At 43.7% G+C, this 6,000-nt stretch overlaps 1 protein-coding gene across 2 annotated transcripts in view; it reads left to right on the top strand.

Moving 5' to 3' along the window:
• The first annotated feature begins 512 nt into the window (after positions 1-512).
• The window catches only part of gprc5ba (G protein-coupled receptor, class C, group 5, member Ba), a 39,569-nt gene continuing 34,081 nt past the window's right edge, over positions 513-6,000 (top strand). The window contains exon 1 of one of the 2 annotated variants that reach the window (XM_061884889.1): positions 513-931. The gene's annotated coding sequence lies outside the window, so the exon portion shown is untranslated. The remainder of the gene's footprint in view (positions 932-6,000) is intronic. The other variant, XM_061884890.1, reaches the window with a different exon arrangement.

Here is a 6,000-nt window from a genome sequence, read left to right as displayed (position 1 = left end):
TAATAAGCTAATAATCACTAACAATGTATATAATAATTGCATTTACAAATATTAAAATTAAAACTCGTAAGAATGAATAAATTGTTTTCATTGTTTTTCAATGTTGCATGTTTAATTTGCATACTGTGGGCTGGTTAATAGCAGCTTTACTCTGAAAAGACCTAACCGGAAGTCTACCTTTAATTAGGTAACTTTCTACTCCCTAGTGTCGTTTCCATTAAAACAAAACATTTCTATGCAGGAAAAATAATCACGTGACGGCGCATGCGTAAATGCTTGGGGTAAAATAAATAAATAAATAAATAAATAAACAGCGCGCGCTCGAAGGCGGGATTTAATAAGGTTATTGTGCTGTCACGCGCCAATTTATTAATAAGAATTACACGGCGCGTTCGTCAAGCGTACGTGCACGCGCGACACGGGAGGAGGGGGCGGTCCCGGGGGAGGAAGGGGAGGTGGGGGCTAATCTCCACGCACATGATGCGGAGCGCAGTTTTTGCGTGGCGCTCGCTCGGTGCGCAGCGGCAGTGCGACTGAAAGTGGACTTTTTTTTTTTTTTTTTTTTTTACACGCACACATTCGTGGGATATATATATATATATATTTTTTTTTAAATGTGTTTTTGAAGAAAATATGAGTCAAGAAAGGATTTAGCAGTCACCCGGCCGGGACCCACCAGGAGGACGTCCGTTACGCCGGGTTCGGTCCATGCCATTCGGGCTGCTGCCGCTGCGACCACCGCCGGTCCGGAGGCAGAATCGGAACCGTTCGGCGCCGGTTGCGCACGTGCGGATGCGGAGAGCCGAGTCTAGCAACACGGCTCTTTTCGAAATGTGACATTTTCGGTACGACCACGACGCTGACAGCCGCGCCTGCGACCTCCTCACCTTCCCCATCGCATCTACCGGCATCGAGCAAAAAAACAAAAAAGGTTGGTAGGTGTCCATCATGCAAGACGCGAATGGAGCATGTCCAATGCATCATATGAGAGGGGGGAGGGGCTGGGTGTTGTTGATGTGACATGGATGCTCTAATGCAAAATGCATTAACACAAAGCCCAGAGGATTTCTGCATGTATACACACACAGATCATCACTACACACACCAACAAAATGTGTGTCACCATTGGAGGACTGTGCATGGGAATCGAACGGTTGGCACTTGTGTCCTCCATTTGCATGCCGCAAAAACACACACTGGGGGTATTCTGGGGAGTGTCAAGCAGTCCATCATTGTTAAGAGGTTAGGTGTCATTCTCTATTCCTAACACACACACACACACACACACACACACACACACACACACACACACACACACACACACACACACACACACACACACACAGACACGCACAGACACGCACTCACACACTTCTTTAGCTTGTTTTATCATACATGGCTGCCTATGGACCTGTTAATGTTTACGTTTGTATGCACGTTAAACCAACAAAAAAATCCTGACTTTGGAGCAATGTTCACGGACTCTAGTATTTGGCTCTCTATTAGATGCAATGGTTTTCCGTATTGCGTCCATGATTTATGTGCTCAAATGGAAGGTATTTTTCCTTGTTGATGTCTCAAGAAGGGTAGAAATACAAAAACACACACACACACACTTGTATTTGTTGCCTTCTTGAGACCTCTTAAAAATGCCTAATTTTGAAAGATTTCACCACCAGGGACGCAAATGAGATCTGTATTTTTTTATAATTTTTTTGTATTGAGCTTAAGGCCGATGACAAACGAGTCACGGACCACAGATGGCCCCTGTGCCGCACTTTGGGCAACTCAGCTGTAGACTCTAACTGGTACGACCACTATAGTTGTAGTACCGTAGTGTATTTGTTTGTCCTATGGTCACATATGTGACACGGGTTGTTTTACGTCAGCACCGGAAGTGGTAAAATCAGCTGTTTACCTGGCGTATTTTTTGGGGGATGATTAGGGAAGTCCTTCTTTAGCTTGTTTTATCACATATTGCTGCCTGTGCACCTGTTAATGTTTACTTTTGTATGCACGGTAAATCAACAAAAAAATCCTGACTTTGGAGCAATGTTCACAGACTAGTATTTGGCTCTCTATTAGATGCAATGGTTTTCTGCATTGGGACCATGATTTTTGTGCTCATATGGAAGGTACCTTTCCTTGTTGATGTCTCTAGGAGGGTAGAAATACAGGAACACACACACACGCACACACACACACGCACACTCTTGTATTTTGTATTGTATTACCTTCTTGAGACCTGTCTTACGACAGCACCGGAAGTCGTAAAACCAGCTGTTCACCTGGCGGGTTTTTTTGGGGGGGGATGATGAGGGAAGTCCTTCTTTAGCTTGTATTATCATATATGGCTGCCTATGGACCTGTTAATGTTTACGTTTGTATGCACGTTAAATCAACAAAAAAAATCCTGACTTTGGAGCAATGTTCACGGACTCTAGTATTTGGCTCTCTATTAGATGCAATGGTTTTCCGTATTGGGATCATGATTTATGTGCTCATATGGAAGGTACCTTTCCTTGTTGATGTCTCAAGAAGGGTAGAAATACAAAAACACACACACACACATACTTGTATTTGTTACCTTCTTGAGACCTCTTAAAAATGCCTAGTTTTGAAAGATTTCACCACCAGGGACGCAAATGAGATCTGTATTTTTTTAAATAATTTTTTTGTATTGTGCTTAAGGCCGATGACAAACGAGTCACGGACCACAGATGGCCCCTGTGCCGCACTTTGGGCAACTCAGCTGTAGAAGCTAACTGGTATGACCACTATAGTTGTAGTACCGTAGTGTATTTGTTTGTCCTATGGTCACATATGTGACACGGGTTGTTTTACGTCAGCACCGGAAGTGGGAAAATCAGCTGTTCACCTGGCGTATTTTTGGGGGGATGATTAGGGAAGTCCTTCTTTAACTTGTTTTTATCATATATTGCTGCCTTTGCACCTGTTAAAGTTTACTTTTGTATGCACTCTAAATCAACAAAAAATCCTGACTTTGGAGCAATGTTCACAGACTCTAGTATTTGGCTCTCTATTAGATGCAATGGTTTCCTGTATTGGGTCCATGATTTATGTGCTCATATGGAAGGTACCTTTCCTTGTTGATGTCTCTAGGAGGGTAAGAAATACAAGCACACACACACTTGTATTTGTTGCCTTCTTGAGACCTTTGAAAAATGCCTAATTTTGAGAGATTTTCCCACCAGCGACGCAAATGAGATCTTTACTTTTTTGTATTTTTGTATCGTGCTTAAGGCCGCTGACAAGCAAGTCACGGACCACAGACGGCCTCTGCACCGCACTTTAGGCAACCCAGCTATAGAAGCTAACTGTTAATGGCCACTATAGTCTTAGTACCATAGTGTATTTGTTCATCCTACGGTCACATATGTGACGCGGGTTGTCTTACGTCAGCACCGAAAGTGGTAAAATCAGCTGTTCGCCTGGCGGGGCTTTTTTTGGGATGAATTGGGAAGTCCTTCTTTAGCTTTTTTTTATCATATATTGCTGCCTTTGCACCTGTTAATGTTAACTTTTGTATGCACGGTAAATCAACAAAAAAATCCTGACTTTGGAGCAATGTTCACAGACTAGTATTTGGCTCTCTATTAGATGCAATGGTTTCCTGCATTGGGACCATGATTTATGTGCTCATATGGAAGGTACCTTTCCTTGTTGATGTCTCTGCGAGGGTAGAAATACAGGAACACACACACACGCACACACACACACGCACACTCTTGTATTTTGTATTGTATTACCTTCTTGAGACCTGTCTTACGACAGCACCGGAAGTCGTAAAACCAGCTGTTCACCTGGCGGGTTTTTTTGGGGGGGATGATGAGGGAAGTCCTTCTTTAGCTTGTTTTATCATATATGGCTGCCTTTGGACCTGTTAATCAATCAATCAATCAATGTTTATTTATATAGCCCCAAATCACAAATGTCTCAAAGGACTGCACAAATCATTACGACTACAACATCCTCGGAAGAACCCACAAAAGGGCAAGGAAAACTCACACCCAGTGGGCAGGGAGAATTCACATTCAGTGGGACGCCAGTGACAATGCTGACTATGAGAAACCTTGGAGAGGACCTCAGATGTGGGCAACCCCCCCCCTCTAGGGGACCGAAAGCAATGGATGTCGAGCGGGTCTAACATGATACTGTGAAAGTTCAATCCATAGTGGCTCCAAGACAGCAGTGAGAGTCCCATCCACAGGAAACCATCTCAAGCGGATCAGCAGCGTAGATATGTCCCCAACCGATACAGGCGAGCGGTCCATCCTGGGTCCCGACGAGCGGTCCATCCTGGGTCTCGACTCTGGACAGTCAGTACTTCATCCATGGTCATCGGACCGGACCCCCTCCACAAGGGAGGGGGGGACATAGGAGAAAGAAAAGAAGCGGCAGATCAACTGGTCTAAAAAGGAGGTCTATTTAAAGGCTAGAGTATACAGATGAGTTTTAAGATGAGACTTAAATGCTTCTACTGAGGTAGCATCTCGAACTGTTACCGGGAGGGCATTCCAGAGTACTGGAGCCCAAACGGAAAACGCTCTATAGCCCGCAGACTTTTTTTGAGCTCTAGGAATCACTAATAAGCCGGAGTCTTTTGAACGCAGATTTCTTGCCGGGACATATGGTACAATACAATCGGCAAGATAGGCTGGAGCTAGACCGTGTAGTATTTTATACGTAAGTAGTAAAACCTTAAAGTCACATCTTAAGTGCACAGGAAGCCAGTGCAGGTGAGCCAGTACAGGCGTAATATGATCAAACTTTCTTGTTCTTGTCAAAAGTCTAGCAGCCGCATTTTGTACCAACTGTAATCTTTTAATGCTAGACATGGGGAGACCCGAAAATAATACGTTACAGTAATCGAGACGAGACGTAACAATGTTTACGTTTGTATGCACGTTAAATCAACAAAATAATCTTGACTTTGGCGCAATGTTCACGGACTCTAGTATTTGGATCTCTATTAGATGCAATGGTTTTCTGTATTGGGACCATGATTTATGTGCTCCTATGGAAGGTACCTTTCCTTGTTGATGTCTCAAGAAGGGTAACAAATACAAGCACACACACACTTGTATTTGTTGCCTTCTTGAGACCTCTGAAAAATGCCTAATTTTGAGAGATTTTCCCACCAGGGACGCAAATGAGATCTTTTTTTTTGTATTTTTGTATCGTGCTTAAGGCCGCTGACAAGCGAGTCACGGACCACAGACGGCCCCTGTACTGCACTTTAGGCAACCCAGCTATAGAAGCTAACTGTTATGACCACTATAGTTGTGATACTATAGTGTATTTGTTTGTGCTATGGTCACATATGTGACGCGGGTTGTTTTACGTCAGCACCGGAAGTGGTCAAATCCGCTGTTCACCTGCCGGGGCTTTTTTTGGGATGAATTGGGAAGTCCTTCTTTAGCTTTTTTTATCATATATTGCTGCCTTTGCACCTGTTAATGTTTACTTTTGCATGCACTCTAAATCAACAAAAAATCCTGACTTTGGAGCAATGTTTACGGACTCTAGTATTTGGCTCTGTATTTTCCGTATCGGGACCATGATTTATGTCCTAACTTGTTCACCGGTCCTCATATAGAAGGTACTTTTCCTTGTTGATGTCTTAAGAGGGGTAGTAATACAAGAACACACACACAGACACACACACACAAATACGCACACACGTGGAACAATGCTCTTGCTGCTGGTCCTTCAAACAAACACTCTTCTGGAATGCCCTGGGGACTCCATGTGGCCAACATTGTCAAGAGAAAAGGGGGGTGTTGGTGGGTAAAAAGAGCATTCTCTAAATGTATGTGTGTGTATGTGTGTTTGCATTCAGCTGCTCCTTAGGTCAGCTAAAACCAAGGTGTACCCCCCCTAGAAACACCCTTTTCTGGAGGGTACCCCAGTCTATACGTCAGCAAGAAACAAAGCATACATCGCCACTCCGGTGCAGTAAAGCGGAAGAAGTAGTCA

Source organism: Nerophis ophidion, linkage group LG23 (genome assembly GCF_033978795.1).
Source record: "Nerophis ophidion isolate RoL-2023_Sa linkage group LG23, RoL_Noph_v1.0, whole genome shotgun sequence".
NCBI classification, from domain to species: domain Eukaryota; kingdom Metazoa; phylum Chordata; class Actinopteri; order Syngnathiformes; family Syngnathidae; genus Nerophis; species Nerophis ophidion.
This window is presented reverse-complemented; position numbering and strand designations above follow the sequence as displayed.